This window comes from Halichoerus grypus, chromosome 12 (assembly GCF_964656455.1).
Source record: "Halichoerus grypus chromosome 12, mHalGry1.hap1.1, whole genome shotgun sequence".
NCBI classification, from domain to species: domain Eukaryota; kingdom Metazoa; phylum Chordata; class Mammalia; order Carnivora; family Phocidae; genus Halichoerus; species Halichoerus grypus.
Genome location: NC_135723.1, coordinates 58,592,012 through 58,613,998, shown reverse-complemented (window position 1 = coordinate 58,613,998; position 21,987 = coordinate 58,592,012).

Sequence of the window (21,987 nt, the reverse complement as noted above, 5' to 3'; positions counted from 1 at the left end):
ATAAATAAATAAAATCTTTAAAAAAAAAAAAGGAAATGTTGAGCAAATATTCATAATTGACTACAGCAAATTTATTTGTTAAAATATGAAAAGAAGGAGGGGCGCCTTGCTGGCTCAGTCGGTGGAGCACGTGACTCTTGATCTTGGGGTTGTGAGTTTGAGCCCTAAGTTGGCTGTAGAGATTACTTTAAAAAAATAATAAAATAATAAAAGAGGAAAGACTCAATTTTTAAAGAAAATTAAAAGAGAAAAATATATTGCTTCCTCTCAAAGAAGACATTGCACCAGAAATGGATTTGTCAAATAACTGAGTCAGACAACAGTTTGGTTTAATCTGTGACCATTTGCTATGGTGAAATGAATGTAGAAAGAAAGTAATGGGGAAAATTTGCTGACTCTGTTAAATTTTTCCTATATATTCCCATTAACCTATCCCTTTCTTTTTCTTTTCTTTCTTTCTTTCTTTTTTTTCTTTTAATTTCCTTTTGTCAGTTCAAATGTGCTCAGATATAAATAGCTTGTCCATGGATGCAAATAACATAGCACTTTCCCCAAAGGCAGAATTTGTGCATATGGTAATTTAGAGAGACAAAAAAGAGACAATTTAGCTCTCTTGTGTAAATTGCCATGACTACCACGGATATGTTTCCTGGAATTAGGGACAGATAAGACTGAGATTATTATGAAATCCCTAGATTTGGTCTTACTGAATTAGCTTTATCTGAAAGGATCCACAATTGAGTTTATTATTTAGCTTAATTGGAGAACAGTTAACAAAAACCCCATAAAATCTCACAAAAGTCTTTGTTTAGTATGCAGTAACTGCTACAATAATGATGAGCTGAACGGAAAAGAAATTCGGGCATTATAAAGATACGGATTTACAATGTTCGAGCTTTCTAAAAATTAAAGATCCAGGAGACCAGAATGCAAATCGTGTATATGGATACTTTTAGTGTTGACTGCACCACAGAATAAACACTGCTTTAGAGATCATTGTCATGTTTCCTTTAGCTTCAAAACAAACTGATAGAATGTGATACACTGTCTTCCTGCCACAGGCAGCAGCAGAAAATACGGATAGTTTATACTGCTTGGGCTTCCAAAAAGAAGAGAAAATAACAAAAGATTAATGGTTAACTCAGCCTTAAAATTTGAATATTGCCCCTTTCCTGAGCTATTTTTTTTAACCAAGCCCCAATCACCTGGTTAAAAAAAAATCAGTCATGGAGAAGGGATTGAAGAAGGGGAACTGGGTGAGAACTGTTTTAAAGAGGGGTGAGGGGAAGAGGGGATATATGTTTTCTTGCTAGTGAAAATCCACAGGTAATGAATTCATATTGTACAAAGTTTTATTTCAAAAAATGTGTTGAAATTAGTTTCTTTTTTTTTTTCTCCAAGATTTTATTTATTTATTTGACAGAGAGAGACACAGTGAAAGAGGGAACACAAGCAGGGGGAGTGGGAGAGGGAGAAGCAGGCTTCCCGCTGAGCAGGGAGCCCGATGTGGGGCTTGATCCCAGGACCCTGAGATCATGATCTGAGCCAAAGGCAGATGCCCAACGACTGAGCCACCCAGGCACCCCTGAAATTAGTTTCTAATGTATATTTGAAAACTCAGCTATATTCCCTTTGTTTTTATGTGTTTCTGAATTGATCTGCCACCTGCCTTGGGTGTAGGACACACCAAATTGCTTGGGTCGTCATATGTCCAATAGGCTTCCATCTTGAATTAGGGTCAAGCCGTTTTCTTGCCTAGCAGAGAAACCTTTGTGATTTTGTTCACATCTTTTCCCCTGTGAATCAAAACAAAAATTTGAAATAAAAATTCCTTTTAAGTGGTAAGGCTCTTTAAAATGAGAAGTACCTTGGGCGCCTGGGTGGCTCAGTTGGTTAAGCGACTGCCTTCGGCTCAGGTCATGATCCTGGAGTCCCGGGATCAAGTCCCGCATCGGGCTCCCTGCTCGGCAGGGAGTCTGCTTCTCCCTCTGGCCCTCCCCCCTCTCATGTGCTGTCTCTCTCATTCTCTCTCTCTCAAATAAATAAATAAAATCTTTAAAAAAAAAAAAAAGAAAAAAAAAACTTTAAAAAAAAACAAAACAAAACAAAAAATAAATAAATAAAATGAGAAGTACCCCGGTTGTGGCTATATATATATATATATATATATACACACTAACACACAAAATACACACACACATATACACGCATATATGGAATTTTAAAGACTCTCATTGTTTAAAAACAAAATCTGAAATAATGTGTCCCTCTAGATTTTATTTGGAATTACTAACTATAGTCCTCTTTCCTTTATGGGCTATGGTCCCTGAATGTGCTGAACCCTCCTTGGAGAGCACAGTGGAAAACTCTGAGTGTCACTGCTCCTGTTATTGATGCTGATGGCAGAGTCTTCTAATTCTAACCCCTGCTGAGTCTTTAGAAACCTGGTAGATTGTTAACATGGTTAGCAGGAGTTCATGAACTCTGCTCTGTATAAATGCAAAATCCTGAGAACTTTGATATGGAATTGGTGTTCAAAGATTTCTCTTCATATTTCTTAAAATGTTTTAATAGTTTATATTTTAAAAAGACAAATTTATAGAAGCTTGTTGGGTTTTAGTATTATAGTTTCTACTGTATAAATATTGCATTTTCAAACATAATATGCTTAGAGAATTGTTATAAAACTCATTTTTTTGGCAATATGCTTATAACCTGCCCCTCAGCCATTTAAAAATAAATAGTGAATGGTTTTTCTATATGTTAATGGAGCAATTTAGAAATATTTAGTTATTTACCCCATGGAAACATACGGTAGCAATGCAGTGAAAATCAGTCATTTGGAAATGATTTGAACCTACAGTCGTTAAAGGGTGTATTTATTACTCTCATAAAATTAAGGAAATATCTAAAGGAACAATCATTACATTAGATTTACAATTAAGATACCCAGTTGTGTGTGTTGTGGTTATAAATCAAGTGTATTTTTCCAGAGGGTATTCGAGGATAGAGGCTAGAAAAATTTCCACTTTAACTTTTCTCTGCTTGTCAAAAATGAACTCAGCTAAATAAAGAAAAAGAGAGAAAGAGATACAGGGGTACATAAAGATTGAGAGAGAGAGAGAGAGAGAGACTTGTGAAAGAAAATCTAAAGTGAGTGCGAAGCTGAGTTTTTTATCTCTAGTGCAAATTTCCTACCAACTAGATAGCATTTGCCTGTGGATTAATTTATTCAAGTGCTTTTTAAGTATCTACTAAATACAGAGTACTGTGGGAAGGTTCTGTTGAGTCCTCAACTTTGTAAACAAGAAACAAGTTCTCTCTACGTAGAAAGAGTGCACTGAATCATTAAAGGGGTGGCCATTTATCCCTCTTTTCCTCCTTCTCGCTCTATGTCTCCTACCCCCTCTCTGTCCCTCTTTTAAGCTGAAGGAAAATATTCTGATCTTATTCCAAGTATGGGCTGATACATAGAGTAAGGCTCCATGGGCCTGAAGAGCTCTCTCTGGGAAAAAGGAGCACTTTCTGGAGTGAGAGCTCCAAGGAGTGAACTTTGGGGACTAATCAGGGAGGGTGTGGGTGGCAGGGGCACACGAGAAATAGAATAGAGATGTGTCCAGAAAGCTAGGGAGCTGAGGAGCTCCAAGAAGGAAGGAGCAGTCCACAGTGCTGCTCACTGTAGGCAACCCACTTAGAAGTGCTTTTCTCCAGGCTGCCCATCGAAGGGGCACTCTCTTAGAGGCTAGGAAGAAAGAGAAACTACTTATTGAGATGTTTCTTTCTCTCGCCTCCTTCCTCTTACTTACTTACTCTCTCCTACCCTTTCACTCCTTTTTTTTTTTTTTTTAAATATTTTATTTATTTATTTGGGGAAGGGAGAGAGAGAGAGAACATGAGCAGGGGCGTGGGCGTGGGGAGGGGCAGAGGGAGAGGAAGGCTCCCCACTGAGCAGGGAGCCCTACACAGGGCTCCATCCCAGGACCCAGGGATCATGACCTGAGCTGAAGCCACCCCCCTACTCCTTTTTTTAAAAAGTCGTGGTTGCTTCCTGAAATGAATTGGGGGTTCCTTCCATGCCCCCCAAAACAATTCATAGTACTTGCTTTGCTAGTTCAGAACCAACAAGTGCTGGAATTTGAGCTATGCCTCATTTTACTTTGTTTTTTTTTTTTTTTAAAGATTTCATTTATTTATTTGACAGAGAAAATGAGAGAGAGAGAGCACATGAGAGGGGGGAGGGTCAGAGGGAGAAGCAGACCCCCTGCTGAGCAGGGAGCCCGATGAGGGACTCGATTCTGGGACTCCAGGATCATGACCTGAGCCGAAGGCAGTCGCTTAACCAACTGAGCCACCCAGGCGCCCTGCCTCATTTTACTTTGAAAACAGAATTTATTCTTCTCTAGGGTGCAGTTCAGACTTACTATACTGCTTTATATAAAGCTCAGGTCTCACTGTTGCATAGGAAGGGGACACAGGCCCAAACCAGGGCTCAGGCTTTTCAGTGCCTTGGGGTCTCTGCCTAACTGCTGGACCAATATTTGAGAGGGAATCCAAGTATAACATTCTCTGATTAAGAGGGGCCAGGCATTCTTCTATTCTAATTCCCAGATTCCTTGAAACTTCCTGTATTGAAAATTGCTTTTTCTCCGATCAGCAGGAAACTCAGTCTTTTGGGATTCAGACAACCATGAAGGTTATCAGCCCTTGCGACTGAACATCCCATTTACTCTAGGGATTGGGAAATCTTTCCATCCACGGTCACTGACCCACAGAAAATGAATAATGAAGTAAAGGGCCCAAAGTTCTAGTAGATGTGAAAGAAAGTTAAAAGAAGAAGAAATGTAGACTAAAAGCATCAAAGAAGGAGGAGAAGAAAGGTGCTAACACATTTTTTAAGCACCCACTATGAGCCAGACACCTGCTGTGTATTTTATGTCCTCTTATTCCCTCCTTACAGCAACTCTATGAGGTGAGCATTCTTCTATCTGTTTTACAGATGAGGAAGCCAGGGCTGAGGGACGTTAGTGAAACTACCAGAACCACACAGCTAATATATGATGCGCTGAGATTCAAACCCTGATGTCGGTTCCAAAGCCCATGTTCTCACCAAGCAAACAAAGAAGGTAGCAAGAGGACTAAAAAAAAAAGAGAGATCTAAAAATGGATAAGAAAGAAAAAGCAGCATTTCTTGCCTTCTCCGCTTGTGTTCTCTGCAGCTCCCATTGCAAGGCTTTCAACCTTTTCCTTCCTTCTTGTCAGCTGTCAAATCTTCCCTGTTTGTTGTCCGAGAATCCTCACCCATCTGTCTTGTATCTTCTCTTACTGGTTCAGGCTGGAATTCACCTTTGCCAACATCTCCTGGTCCCTCTTTGAGGTTGCTGACTCAGAGGATCATGCACATGTCTGAAAGAGAATTCCCCCAGGAGGAGCCCGGGCATGCATCTTACCACAGGAACACTACATTCCTGCTGTTTGCACAGCTGTATTTGTTGCTCTTAATGGTAGAGAAGGGAGGCTCAAAAGACACTTGGTTTTAGAAAACTTTTCATGGTCTAGCTAGAAGAAATTAAACTAAGGGCCAGAGGTTTCCCACTGCTTTTCTAGAGGCCAAGATTCTTTTCTTTTTGAATTCTCTCTTGTCAGCAAGGAAGCATTCTAGCAACTTGCTGTATAAATGTTACCATTTATTTTTGAGATTTGCCTGAAGGAAGTTTCTCCCTAAAGAAATTATTTTTTTTCTTCCTCAAAAATCTTTGAGTTCTCTTTCTAAATGGAGTATTTATGACTTTTCCTTGACCAGAACTAGGTCATTGTGTTCAGTGACCGCATCGCTCACCAATGCTGAACCGTCCTCTTCCTCTGCCTCTCTCAACAATCTGGGTCTGTTTTTCAATTTAAAGCAAATGTTCATGGAAATCCTGCCATGAAGGAAAATATTGTGAGTCAATACACTTTGGGCCAAGTCCAAGTGTCAAATAACGAAGTCGGTAGTACTTGTGCAAGAAGTAATTTGCCCCCTGATAGTAATAAATCTGTTATTTGTATGTCATGAACGTAAATGCCCAAATGTATTCCAAGGTCTTGCTTGAAATTAGTGAAATGGATTTTCTGATGCATCCATAACTAACTTTGTGACTATTTATAGAATTATTTTTACTTAAATCTTAAGTACTAGTGAGTATGCTTTATTTAAGTACTAAAATAGAGAAGAGATACTCATTTGTAGTAAATGTAGAGCCTTGTCAGTACTTCCTTGTGTTGTTTGAGTATTTATGCCTCATGGGGCAGAAGTGGTGATACCTTCCCTTAGGTAACTCAGGGGACAGGCTGAGTGATTAATAGTGAAAATATTGGGTTACGTAGTAAAGGGATGGTAATACTGCGTTGACTAGAAAATTGTTGGCGTCCCCATGAAATGCTACTGCAAAGGTTCTTTTGAGATAGGTGACCTGTTTATGTGCTGTCTCCAAACTAAATGGATCTCAAATCAGATTCTGTGAAGTATAAACCACATTAAAAATTATATTTGGACCAAAGCCCCTTCTCCTTTCCACAGAAATTACAATTTTGATCAAATCAGTGCTGAAAAATATTACTTTTTCTTCCGAGCTATGGTGTGTCTAGAAATGGTTTGTGACAGAAAGTCTTTTTATAGCTTTGCTTTCAACATGCATTTACGTTTTAATGATACATTCTTCTCCAGTAAAAATGTAATTGTAACACACAGAAAATCAACACATTTTAAGCTTTCTGAGTATATTTAAACTGTCAACAATGTGCTGCCTGACATACAACATTGCTCTGCTTCCGCCTTTAATGGCTAAGTTGTTTTCTAAAGACAGTCTAATGACACAAGACTCCTAAATCCTGTCGGACCATGTGAACTAAGAATGACCTGAGTGGATAGGGATGCTTTGACCATCTGTCATTGATAGCCATATTGATCTGGAGATGGTGGCTGAGGGCACTGTGTACTGAGGATACGGCAGTTTGCTGAGGTGTTGATAACCATCACTGATACCTTTGTGATGGGCTTGATTTCTCATTGTGTGTTCCCCAGCTATGGAACCCTTGGGCAGTAAGTAACCTGGTTTTAAAAGTACTCTTCTAGGTCAAAAGGGTACATCAGTCCTCATACATTATTCTCCTAGGTCACCCTTTAGCATGTCTCAGTAAAGTACAAAAAAGAGCTTCTTTTTAAGTTTTTATTTTGAGAGATTTAAAAGCATACAGGAATTTACACCCTCCTAGATTCACAAATTTTTAATAATTTGCCGTATTGCCTTTATCTATTTATCTGTCTGAACCATTTCAAATAAAGTTTCAGAGGGGTGCCTGGCTGGCTCAGTCAGGTGGAGCATGAGACTCTTGATCTCAGGGTTGTAAGTTTGAGCCCCATGTTGGGTGTAGAGATTACTTAAGACTAAATAAAGTTTCAGATATCATGACAGTTCAACCCTAAATATTTCAGCAAACACTTCCTAAAAGTAAGGAAATTTTCCCACCTATCCACAATACTAGTAGTATACCTAAGAAAATTAATAATAATTCCCAAATATCATCTAATAACCTATCCATATTCAAATTACCTCATTTGTTCCCCCAAATGCTTATAATGTTTTTTAAAACTAGGATCCATTCATGATTAAGGTATTACATCTGTTTCTCAAGTCAAAAGAATTCCTTTTTAATGTTCAAAAAGCATGGCAAAAGTGAAGAGAGATATACTGGTGTCAGGTTCTATTATAGGTAGAAATAGATAATTAAAGTGTTTTATTCACACACATTCTACCCCCTAAAGTCTAAAGCAATTTAGATTCTAGCTGGTGAAATTCTTACCAAGTTTAAGTGTTAGAATAAGGCTCTGTGACCACTCTCTCAGGAGAGAATGATTTTTCTTTTGGGGACAAGCCTCTTTTTCAATCTGTGCATGGTGACAAGAAGTTATTCTTGAAATTCTGCCTTTAGATAGGTTTTTAAAAATCTATATTTGACAAATAAAAATGATATTTAAGGTATACAGCATGGTGTTTTTATGTATGTATACATGATGAAATGATTATTGTAATCTAACTAATATATCTGTAGTCTTCCATAGTTACCTTTTTTTTTTCTGTAAGAACACTTGAGATCTACTCTCATAGTAAATTTCAAGCATACAATACCCATATCAGTTATAAGATGAATAATAGCTGGGGACCTAATGTATATGGCATGATGACTACAGTTAATAATAATGTATTGTATGCTTGAGATTTGCTGAGAGAATAGATCTTAAGTGTCAGGGAAAGTTGAATGGCCACATTGGTGCAATGAAAACATATGAATATGGTAAGAAGTCATAGTTGTAGTGACAGATCATTTCAAAAGTAGTATTTAGTACTAAAGTTAATACATAATGAGTTTATTTTTTTTTTTAAGATTTTATTTTATTTATTTATTAAGATTTTATTTATTTATTTTAAAAAAATATTTTATTTATTTGAGAGAGAGAGACACAGTGAGAGAGGGAACACAAGCAGGGGGAGGGGGAGTGGGATTGGGAGAAGCAGGTTTCCCAAGCAGGGGGAGTGGGAGAGGAAGAAGCAGGCTTCCCACGGAGCAGGGAGCCTGATGCAGTGCTAGATCCCAGGATTCTGAGATCATGAACTGAGCTGAAGGCAGATGCTTAACGACTGAGCCACCCAGGTGCCCCAAGATTTTATTTATTTATTTGTCAGAGAGAGAGCGTGCACGAGCAGGGGGAATGGCAGGCTGAGGGAGAAGCAGGCTCCCTACCGAGCAAGGAGCCTGAAGTGGGACTCGATCCTAGGACCCTGGGATCATGACCTGAGCAAAAAGCAGCTGCTTAACCAACTGAGCCACCCAGGCATCCCAGATTTTATTTTATTTTTTAAGTGATCTCTACACCCAACATGGGGCTCAAACTCACAACCCCAGGATCAAGAGTCTCATGGTCCACCACCTAAGCCAGTCAGGCACTTCAGTACATAGTGAGTTTAGTCAGTGTGGTTGTGGCAGCAGGCTCATTTGGATTAATATAGTAAGCAAGTGATGGCAAGTATATTAGAATTAGAGCATGTAGTAATTAACACAAATGTGATAAAATGCATTCTCTATGTATGGGAATGACCTTTGTTTGTCATCTGTGGTCTTCCTGTGGTTTCATAAGATGTTTCTCAGTAGATAACACTCAATGCTATTGTCTTATATATTAAAAAGAGTCCAGTAGAGTGCTGGATGTTTACATAGTGAGCATTCTATAAATGTTAATTGTTGATGATATACAAGCATCCCTTCACCCTTTTTTTTTTTTAAAGATTTTATTTATTTATTTATTTGAAAGAGAGAGACATAGCGAGAGAGGGAACACAAGCAGGGGGAGTGGGTAAGGGAGAAGCGGGCTTCCCCCTGAGCAGGGAGCCCGATGTGGGGCTCGATCCCAGGACCCCGGGATCATGACCTGAGCCGAAGGCAGACGCTTAACAACTGAGCCACCCAGGTACCCCATCCCTTCACCCTTTGATGTAATTTCTAGATCACAAAAGAAGGCAATAGGATTGAAGAATTAGATAATGTACAAGGGAAATAAACACTAAAGGGACCCAGGAAGATAATGTAATTTTTCAATGGTTACAGTAATTCACATTGGAATTCAAAAGCATTTGCATTTATTAATATACTTTATTCAGCATATGTTTGTTAAGAATTTTTGATGTGCCAGGCCCTGTGTAGAGGCATTACATTAAAAAAATTTTTTATATGGAAAAATTCAAACATACATAAAAGTAGAGAGAATAGTATAATGGATCCCTGTGTACCCTTCGTTCAGCTTCACTCCATCATAATATTTTGCCAATCTGGATTCACCTATCCTTTCCACTATTTGGGAGGGGTGGTGATGAAGTATTTTAGAGCAAGTCCCAGATATAATGACATTCATATATAAATACTTCTGTGAATTAGATTTTGCATTAGACTGTGAAGTTTTATGAAGACTATGAAGTTTGGATTTCTAGAACATTTTGACTAAAGATAGATTAGTAACTTTAAAAGATTCAAACCTGGGGTGCCTGGCTGACTCAGTTGGTAGAGAATGCGACTTGATCTCAGGGTTGCAAGTTCAAGCCCCACTTTGGGTATAGAGATTACTGAAAAATAAAATCTTTAAAAAAATAAAAGACCCGGGGCACCTGGGTGGCTCAGTTGGTTAAGCGACTGCCTTCAGCTCAGGTCATGATCCCAGGGTCCTGGGATCGAGCCCCGCATCGGGCTCCCTGCTTGGCCGGAAGCCTGCTTCTCCCTCTCCCACTCCCCCTGCTTGTGTTCCCTCTCACACACTCTCTCTCTCTCTCTCTCTGTCAATCAAGTAAATAAATAAAATCTTTAAAAAAATAAATAAAAGGCCCAAACCCTACAGATAGTACTTTATCATTGACCCATATTCATTTAATAAAAATAGTTGGTCCAGGGGCGCCTGAGTGGCTCAGTCGGTTAGGCATCCAATTCTTGATTTCAGCTCGGGTCATGATCTCGGGGTCATGGGGTCGAGCTGGCCATTGGGCTCTGCATTCAGTGGGGAATCTGCTTGAGATTCTCTCTTTCCCTCTCCCTCCCCCAACTAGTGTACGCATGCACAGTCTTTCTCTCTCTCTCTCAAATAAGTAAATAAATGAACTATTTAATCAAGATAGTTGGTCCATAACAAGGTTGAATAGTTTGGAATAGTATTATATTAGTATTATAGTATTATAGTATTATAGTATTATAGTATTATATATATAATACTATATATATACTATACTATATATATATATACTATGCTATATATAGAGCATATATGTGTGTGTGTGTATATATATATATATAGTATTATATGTTTCCCTGAGGTATAAAATGATGAAATGTTAATAAGCATTTTCATAGAACTTGGATTACAAAGTATCCATCAATATATTATTTTAAATAGTAGTAGGTTATGGTTTTTATGAGGATATTTGTGTGTGTGTGTGTGTGTGTGTGAAGGGAACAGCATTAAATTTAAGATACACACACATATATGCAATGGGGAAACAGTCCGTAGGTCTTTTAATCACATAATATTCTTTGTGAACTCTAGGAATAATAATAATGCAGAAGGGTATTGAGGAGGGCACGTTCTGCATGGAGCACTGGGTGTTATGCACAAACAATGAATCATGGAACACTATATCTAAAACTAATGATGTAATGTATGGGGATTAACATAACAATAAAAAAATCTAAAAAAAACATAATAAAAAAAAGACTTGGTAAAGGCAAGTCAACAAGCAAAAATAAATAAATAAATAAATAATAATGCAGAATTCCTATACAATTTATCACTTTATGATGAACGTATGAGCCTGAAATAAAATCAAGAATGGTTTGATTGGAGGCAATCAGGAAAAGACAATGAAGCAGAGACTCAAGCAAGATTCAACTCAATTAGGTGACTTTTAAGGGTAAAGGTAGAAGAAGAGGGCCCTGCTTGCTCATCCTCTGATGTGCTTCCATCATGTCCTGGGACGAGCCCATGATGGGTTCACTGCACTGTCATACTTGCATGCAAAACCTATTTCTGGGTTTGCGTTGCTCCTTGAATTCTCCCTCATTTTTTTTTTAAGTTTTTATATTTAAGTGATCTCTATACCCAATGTGGGGCCTGAGCTTACAACCCTGAAATCAAGAGTTGCATGCTCCACCAACTGAGCCAGCCAGGTGCCCCTCTAAGCCCTTATTTTATAATAGAATCATATAATATATTATCAAGCAGAAGAGACCCGAGAAAACATGTGGTCTAACTGACTCACTTGTTTTAGAGAAAGAATACCGAGGCCCAAGTTTCAGTGACTTGCAAGCCTGCAAAGTTAGGACTATAATCCAGGTTTTCTGATTTTCTGATTTTCTAATTTCTACTTCATCATGTAGTATCTCCGTATAGTTTCATATTCAGAGGTAGTTCAGTCTTAAGGTAAATGAGATAACTCTCTGGGGCCTCAAATGTGTAAAGATTTTTCTAGACCAGCACTTCAAAATGAGTAGAATGAACATTCCACCTGGCCTAACGTGAGGGACAGAATATTCCATCATTTCAAGTAATGGTGCAGCTCACTTGCGGTACTGATGTCTTTACTTTATAAATGTGCATATAATTTCAGACTTTTTAGGGAGGCAGGCTGACTTACTTTACTGTAAGAAGGGTTTGCACACCTGCACTTTTATGCAACACTGACTATTGCATGGACCAAGTAGTGTGTAAGTGAATTTAGCTAGTCAGAATGCTAGGACACACACACACACACACGGAGAGAGAGCACATGTGCGTGCAAGAGCAAGAGTGAGCAAGCTCTATAATAAAGGTGTTAACTACCAGTGATTCTATCTATCTGGGAGAGTCAGGGAAGGGAGTGCCATGGACCTGACATTGGAGCTGAGTTTTGAAAGAAGTATTTTGCCATGGATATGTGGGAAAGAGTATTCCAGGAAGAGGACACAGCATGTGCAAAGACATATTTTGTTCAGAAAGGGAATCCTTTGACCCTAAGAACATCAGTTGGTTTGGGGCACTCAGAGTTTGGATCTGTTCTAGATGGAATAGTGCATACCTATCACTAAGACTTCTCTTCCTCATCATATCAGCCTGCCCAGCATTCTTTCCTACACTTCCTGCTTGGTTTTCTAAAAGAACAGATGGGGAGTCTTGGGTAGCTCTCAACCAACAAGCATCTTGACATTCCTTCAACTCGGTGTCAGTTGGATGGTGTTCAAATCCATATTCATTGTCTTGTCCCTTTGCACTCAATCTACCACAGTGGTTTTCATGTATTATGGGTAGAACATACAGGTAGTCTAAATAGAATTTTCTTCACAACTACTAAGAATTCTAAAAAAAAAAAAAAACTCCAATAACATTATTATAGTTTTCAGCATTCTTACAAGTTATCATATAGTGTCATGGTTAAGAGCATTGGAATCTGGGGCACCTGGGTGGCTCAGTTGGTTAAGCATCTGCCTTTGGCTCAGGTCGTGATCCCAAGGTCCTGGGATTAAGCCCCGCACCGGGCTCCCTGCTCGGCGGGAAGCCTGCTTCTCCCTCTCCCCCTCCCCCTGCTTGTGTTCCCTCTCTCGCTGTCTCTCTCTCTCTGTCAAATAAATAAATAAAATCTTAAAAAAAAAAAAAGACCATTGGAATCAGACTTTGGTGTGTAACCTGATTATGTTATTTACTAGATTTATGACACTGTTTGGGATATTTACTTAAAATCTATGAGTTTGTTTCTTCAAGTAAAGCATTCAGTTCAGTGACCAGCATATTGTTATTCCCCCACCCTCAGAAAAGTGGCTTTTCTGGACTATTCTTAGAGGGCACAAGTGAGATTAGGAAGAACGAGAAAAGCCGCACACTATGGTATTCATTTGCATGTGAACTGTTCTGTGAATATTTCTGAAGACATTTATATCTTTTCTGATTTTCAGCTGAGTTGTGAGCAGTTTAAGGTTAAGGACTGTTTTTTCTTCTGTTTGTTTTCTTTCTAGAACAGTTAGGACTGACTGTACAAAGGAGTGAGCCATATAAATATTTTTGATTAGCTGATATCCTGGACTTCCCAGGGCATCCTGGATGTGACTCTGACCTTTGCTCTCCCACTGGAGCCATACTGGTACAGATTTAATCTATGGCAGCAGCTGCTTTGGAATTCAACCACGTGCAAATCCTGAGGCTTGGGAGGATGACATTCAGATATTTGTGTGTGTGTGTGTGCTTGTATATATGCAGGTATTTACACACATATATACACATACACACAGATACTATGTAGAGTGTGTACACAGTACGTGTTGTATGTATGTATTGCAGAGTTAGGACTATAACCCAGGTTTTCTGATTTTCTGATTTTCTACTTCCTCATGTAGCCTCTCCATATAGTATATGTATACTATACATATAGTATGTGTTGTATGTCTATGTGTGTACACACACACACACACACACACACACACACAGAATTTCCTACATATATAGGATGAGTTTAGCATTGTTGTTAGGTTAGGGAGAAAATGCTGAAATGTTTGTCTTTTGCCTAAGCCATGGAGGCAGGGCTTTGTACCAATTAAAATGTCATTTTTTCTGTTCAGTAAGATATCTTAAAAGTTCCACATTTATGTTTCTTACTCTAATATTCAGTGCCCAAATGAAATATTTTCTCTTTTAAATAATCCCCTTTATTTCTATAGGGCTTTGAAATTTACAGATCTTTTTTATATTCATTATCTGGCATAGGTAATAAATTCTTGCTGATGAATCAACAGATGAATCCCATTGACTCCGCAAGACAGACCTATAAGGTACGCAGAACAAGTATTAATATTAAATATAATTATTCCCATTTCACACATGAGGAAACTGAGAGCTATTGAGTTAAACCACCTCGTTCAGAGTCCTACAACTAATAAATGGCACAGCCAGGACTCAGCTTCAATCTTCTGATTCTCAAATCAGTGCACTTGCTACTACCACCTCTGATCACAGGAAAGACATTAAAAAAAACTCCAGTACTTAGGGAGAGATCATATTACCGCAATTAATTCTCCTGCTCTCACACCAGATAATTGGTGCTTCTAATTATGGCTTACTTGTATATCTCCTCTGTATTATAACCTTAAGACTCAATTTAGTCCTAACTATGAAATATTTCCTGCCCTAAGAAATACTGTAAGAATGGAACACAGTTATTGATCAAGTCCAATATCTACCAAAGAGTACATTTGGTATGTATTAAATCTAATATCCAGATACATTAGTATACATGCTACCTTCTTAACTAACATTTGTCTCTCATACTTCACTGAAATTACTAGTGAAACTATGACTGATACAATTGGTTTAGAACCAAAATTCAATAAAAGCAAAGTTAATTATGTGTTTGTAAGAGAATAAGCATACAGTTAGATCAATATGCAAATTGTGACCTTCAATGGTCTTTTCTGTCTTCTTTTAAGCCCTTAGTCTTGCAAAGATTAATTTACTACCTAGAACTTCATTTTATGAAGCCACTAGGACTTAGATTACTAGATTTTTAATTGTTTACATATCAATGATATGTATGTATATCTGTGTCTCAATCTTTATATCTTTGTGCAGGAACCCTGTTCTAACAGAAGAAACAGTGCATGAGGCAAATAAATATGTTCAGCATCATGTTAACAAAAGAATAGACCAATTTAGAAAATTAGGTTCACATCAGCATTTTCTAGGTACCATTGTTTGACACCACGGTTGACACGATGGGACGTTCAAAGTTAAATAATACATTTAAGAGTTTACAGTTTAGTGGAAGAAATAGTCGTGTTCACAAATAACTAAAATACAACTAGTGTTTGTTTTTAAAGAGAGACACAAACAAAAGCAAAAGAATGGAAAACAGCTGGAGAAATTTATTCTATACTTGGGAAGGCTTCACTGAGGAAATGGCATTTGATCAGATCTTGTGTCAGATTTTCACTAGAGGAAGTAGGAAGGCAGGGCTAGGTGGGAGAAATAAGAAGAGCAAAGGCACAGAGGAAATAGGGCAAGTATACCTGGGGAACAGTGAGTAGGAACCTCCATCCTATTCTCTAAACATATGACAAACAAGATCTGTCCCTGCACCTTCAAATCCCGACATTGGGTTAGTTTGCATAATGGCTGGTAGATATATTCCTGAAAGTCATTCTTGTGTTGGGAACAGCTGGTCATAACTTACTTCTTCATGGAAGTAACTGCACACCACATAACTATCTCACTAAGCCCAATCTAAATGTATACCAACTTACCTTCCACTTGGACTTCAAAATGTTTGTGGGCACTTTAAGATGCCTGCTGAAGAGAGAAATTGTGGTGGAAGGAAAGTCAGAATCAAAGAGACAGTGGTTTCAGCTTATTGAGGATAAATGTATTTTATTTTTACAAATTTTACAAAAACATATGACTGTGTAAACACATTGCTAGAAGCTTGTTTCATTAATGTTATGGTAAATTAACTTGCTCATGACCCTGATGTTAATTCCCTTTCTATAAATTCATGAAGTGCTTTTTCCTGAAGTGCTCTTTAAACACCTGATGTTTCTGAAGATCTTAGAGCACACTGTTTCTGAAGATCTTAGAGCACACTTGTAAACAAAACCATCTGAGCCTATAGGTGATATGCAAGAATAAAGCAGGCAGTGAACTCTTAGCTGTCTGTTTGCACTCAAGCTACTAAAAGGTTTTGTCTGAACCAGTGTAGAAGAATACTTATTTATATACTTATTAAGAATGTGCTACATATGAGAGAAAGGGGGGGGGGCTGTTTCTGCTGTTTCTGTTGCATTTTGTTTATTCTTAGACAGTCTGAAAAGTTGAAATAGCTTGTTTAATTCCCAGATAACTTCTTTTTCTTGGCTCCCTTCCTCAGTTTAGCTTTCTTCATTATTTTCTTTTTAAACAAAGGAAAAGTTACATTTATTTTTAAGGTTAAGATTCTAAGGTCATTTTTCTTTCAATGCCAATTACGTAATACAGAATAAAGAACTTCTGTCTCTAAGGCTATCAACTAACTGAGACCCTTTGTGTTATGAAGAAATGTTGCATTTTGGAAGAAACAAATTATTTTTGTGAACTTCCTGCTCGCTGACCAACACAAGCTTCCTACTAGAGTCCATTTAGGCCTCTTGCAGGGCTCTTCTCTACCCGTCTGTCTATAGCCATCAAATGACTTATGCAAAGTCATCTGGGACAGCTAACATTGAAAAGAAATGAAAAGGAATTCATTAATTTCATAAACATTGAGTGAACACTTATTTGAGGTAGGTGCTGTAGTTTCTGGAAATGCAAATATGAAGAAGGCAGTCTCTGCTATCAAGAAACTTAGACTCTAGGGGCGCCTGGGTGGCTCAGTCGTTAAGCGTCTGCCTTCGGCTCAGGTCATGATCCCAGGGTACTGGGATCGAGCCCCGCATCGGGCTCCCTGCTCGGCGGGAAGCCTGCTTCTCCCTCTCTCACTCCCCCTGCTGGTGTTCCCTCTCTCGCTGTGTCTCTCTCTGTCAAATAAATAAATAAAATCTTTAAAAAAAAAAAAAAAAAAAGAAACTTAGACTCTATTAAATAGATAAACACAGTATTATAAAAGAAATCCTATTGAGAAAAGTGCAAAGCACGTAATAACTTTCCTTGCCTGGTGGCGATAGGGAAGGCTTCACTGTGGTGGTATCATCAAAGCTGGGTCTGAAAGTCTCCATGGGAGTTTGCAAAAACTATAGATAAGGCATTATAGGTAAGAGATTCTAGGTAGGAGGAAAAACATGTGCTAAGACCCCTTTCCTGGAAAAGTGCCCCAGAAAGTGAGAAATGCGGCATAACAGGAACATGTGGTGTATTTGGGGGAATAGCTGGAGATACAATGGGGAAGTTATATTGATGCTGCCTGTAACTAAGAAGGTTCGAATTGATTCTGTGAAATAATACAGTGTGAAAGGCAGAGAAAATATAAACTTGAAGATTATTTTTAAAGCTTTGTTTGCAGTTGATCCATTCAGTTCTGATCCTCAGAACTAATATTTAGTCACTTAAACAATGTAACCTTTGCATGATGCTTCTGGATTAAAACAAATAATTTCAGGCGCGCCTGGGTGGCTCAGTCATTTGGGCATCTGCCTTTGGCTCCAGTTGTAATCTTGGGGTCGTGGCTCCCTGCTCAGTGGGGAGTCTGCTTCTCCCTCTCCCTCCCGCTGCTCCTCCTCCCGCTGGTGCTTTCTCTCTCTCAAATAAAAAACAAAACAAAACAAAACAAAACAAATAATTTCATTGTATGCTTTGAGATTATCTGTAGTTTTTACAATGTGAAACATATTGGCTGTAGCCTTTATAGACCCAAGATAAAAAACACAACATTCTCATATCTTCCTTTAGGTGAGAAGAGTAATTATGATTGTTACGGTAACAGGGAGCAAGCAGGGAGGTTTTGAAAAGGCAGTAATATTTTGTTAAGGCAAAAAAATCTCACCCAATGACTTAATTCAAGTCCTCTATTAGATTGGATGCCATTTATTGATGGATCCAGTGAAATTGTACTTTAGCTTAGATAAAGTAAAGGGTTGTTTTGTTTTTTTTAACCAGACAAATACTTATAAGGAGGTACAAATTACTAGTCTGATAATTCTTTTTTTTTTTTTTTTAAAGATTTTTATTTATTTGTTAGAGAGAGCGAGCACAAGCAGGGGAAGCTCCAGGCAGAGGGAGAAGCATGCTCCCTGCTGAGCAAGGAGCCCAATGGCAGGACTCAATCCCAGGACCCTGAGATCATGAACTGAGCTGAAGGCAGAGGTTTAACTGACTGAGCTGCTCAGGTGTCCCTAGTCTGAGAATTCTTAAACTGGTCCTGTTTTCTCCCAAGCTGCATAGTGAATGTGCAACATGGAGAGTAAAATGAGTAAAAGACACTAAAATAGTTTTTACTAAGTACTGTAAGGGGTTACTAATTATCAGTAAGTGGGAAATGGATCAGTAGCCTTTCTGTATTCATGAAAACTCTGAAAGTTGTAAAACAAAAACGTCATTGCTTTTCTCTTATTAAAAGAAAATAAACATTTACACTGAACCTCACAGTTTCCTTAAGCCAATTCTTTTTTTGTTTGTTTGTTTCAAGTTTTTATTTAAATTCTAGTTAGTTAACATATAGGGTACTATTGGTTTCAGGAGTAGAATTTAGTGATTTATAACTTACATATAACACCCAGTGCTCATCCCAACAAGTGCCCTCCTTAATACCCATCACACATTTAGCCCATCGCCCACCCACCTCCTCCATCAACCCTCAGTTTGTTCTCTACAGTTAAGAGTCTTCCTTAAGCCTATTAAAATAAACTTGTAAGAATTTTAGCTGTCACCTTTTATCACCAGTCTTATTAGGCATAAAAGTACTTGTCTAAATAGTATTCCTGACTGCTTATTCTGGGCATACTTGGTGCTATGGAGGGTTCCTTAAACTATACTCAAATAAAAATTAACTAATAGTGTAAAACACTAGAAAACAAGTCACAAGATGATCCATGATTATGTGCCAAAGATGGGGGCAGACATACGTGGTAGGATCCACAGGATGATTCCCAAAGATGAGTGTTAGTATTATTTACATAAGTGACATATTTTACATAAATGATATCAAAAGGTATATGTCATTCTGTAATTTGTTTTTTGACTCAGCAGTATGTCTTAGAGATCTTTCCATGTTAATGCATAATAATATTTATGTTAATCCAAAGTTGCATAGTACTTCTGGATATGTATATATCATAGCCTGTTTAGCTATCCTCCTATGTTGGTTAGCATTTAGATCATTTCTAATACGGAAATGAACTTGAATAGGTCTGGAGCATCCAGTGGGTGGAAATAAATTTTACCTTTATCTGTTATATTTATTATATTTATTATTTTTTTAAAGATTTTATTTATTTATTTGTCAAAGAGAGAGAGAGCATGAGCAGGGGGAGTGGCAGGCAGAGGGAGAAGCAGGCTCCCCCCTGAGCAAGGAGCCCAATGCAGGACTTGATCCCAGGACCCTGGTATCATGACCCGAGCTGAACAGGCGCTTAACTGACTGAGCCACCCAGGTGTCCCTATCTCTTATGTTTAATTTTTAAAATAAGGAGGATATATTAATGTACTATTTGTAAAATTAAACTTTTAAAATTTTTTTTAAAAGATTTATTTATTTGTTTTTATTTATTTATTTTGAGAGAGAGACAGAATGAGAGCACATGAGTGCAGGGAGGGGCAGAGAGAGAGGCAGAGACAGAATCTCAAGCAGACTCCCTGCTGAATGTGGAGCTAGTTGTGGGGGTCAATCCCAGGACCCTGAGATCATGACCTGAGCCGAAATCAAGAGTCGGGAGCTTAAACTAACTAAGCCACCCAGGCGCCCCTAAAATTTTAAAGTTTTAATAACATTTTTGGGGGGCAACCATTTAATATTTGCCCCCACACCCATCAGCCCTATGACATGCTGGTCTACTGGCCCTACCTCTGATATGTATAGCCAATCAGCCAGCTTGGAGGGGTGTCTCAGCTTTCCACTGGGCACTGGTATGCATTGGAATTGAAGCTATCCCTAAATTCTAGTCCCTTCGCCTGAAGATTTGATTCCCATGCCTCTTTGCTGTCAGCCTCTGCTGCCTCCAGCAAACAGAAAAGGTGACATGTATTTTAATTCTTAATGTGGTTGGTTTTCTGAGAAGTAAATCTTGGTTTAATACTGTCATAAGGTTATTTTATTTTAAGATTTATTTATTTATTTGAGAGAGAGAGAGAAAGAGAGTACATGCAAGCTGGGGGGAAGGGCAGAGGGAGAGGGAGAGAGAGAGAATCTCCAGCAGACTCCCTGCTGAGCCCAGCACCTGATGCAGGGCTCCATCTCACAACCCTGAGATCACGACCAGAGCAGAAGTCAAGATTCCCATGCTCAACCCACTGAGCCACCCATGTGCCCTTGTCATATTGTTATTTTAGGTTGAGCTTTCTATTTCATCTCCTTTAAAAAAAAAAAGCTAAACTAAAAGGTAGTTCTTGTTTTATAAATTTTTAAGTTTTCCTTTTTTTAAATTTAAATTTTATTTTTAAAGATTTTACCTATTTATTTGACAGAGAGAGACACCGCGAAAGAGGGAGCACAAGCAGGGGGAGCAGGAGAGGGAGAAGCAGGCTTCCTGCAGAGTAGGGAGTCCAATGCGGGGCTTGATTCCAGGACCCTGGGATCATGACCTGAGCCGAAGGCAGACGCTTAACGACTGAGCCACCCAGACGCCCCAATAAATTTTTTCATTTTCAACATAAATTTTATCTTTGGTGCTTTTCATTTAGAAAAATTTGGTCTTTATTCTGTGTGGGCACCTGGCTGGCTCAGTCAGTAGAGCATGTGACTCTTGATCTCAGGGTTGTGTTTGAGCCCCACATTGGGTGTAGAGATTTCTTAAAAATAAAATCTTTTAAAAAAATAAATAAAGTATTCTATGAACTTGATTTAGTATAAGTCTATGTTTAATAGCATACTAAGGAACGAACATTACCAACACTATAAATTCCAAATATTAGAATTGCAATTAAATCTTTTGGGATGGTTTTTTTTTACACTGTATTTTCAAAGTCATCTCTTTTCTTGTGAGGTAAAGATACAAAGAAACTGAAAGTAGTCACTCAAACAAATTAAGCACATATAAATGTCTCCCGGTTTGTCTGAGATTTTTTCAGAAAAAAAATTGTAATTCTGTTGTAATCTTTGTTAAAAAGAAACAACAGTCAGTTCCTTTCATCTCCACTTCACTTTAGTAAGCTGAGATTAACTAATAAAATTTGGAGTATTTTTCCAAGTACAAGATAAAATGCTTGGTGTCTATAAATGGGATTTTAGAACAATGCCATTTAAACATTGACTTGTAGATTGTGATGAGCACTGAGTGATGTATGGAAGTGTTGAGTCACTATATTGCACACCTGAAACTAATATCACACTGTATGTTAACTAACTAGAATTTAAATAAAAACTTAAAAAAATGAAAAATAAAAGTAAAAATTGCCTTCAGAGGATTTCTAAAAACTCAATTCTATTTACACAATAAGTATTTGTATATTTGAGGCAGAAGTTTAGCAGATGATTTTTTAAAGGAATTTATTTAAGAGGATAATCTCCGCTGCTCCTTGCAGTTTTAAGAGTTGTTTTGGAAATGCCCAAGTCACCCTACAGTGATGGAATATCATAAACATTGCTAAAGGTCAAGCTGTAGTAATCCTGACAGTTTACTCCAGAGCTCTGCATTTGGTGTCTTTATCCATAATGAGAGTGCATTGTGAAAGACTTTTGGTATTTGAAAAATATCCCTTTCCAGTTTATGGTTGTGGGAGCTTGAAGGAAATGCATTTATAACTTTTACATTTCTTAGCAGGATAAATTTCATCTC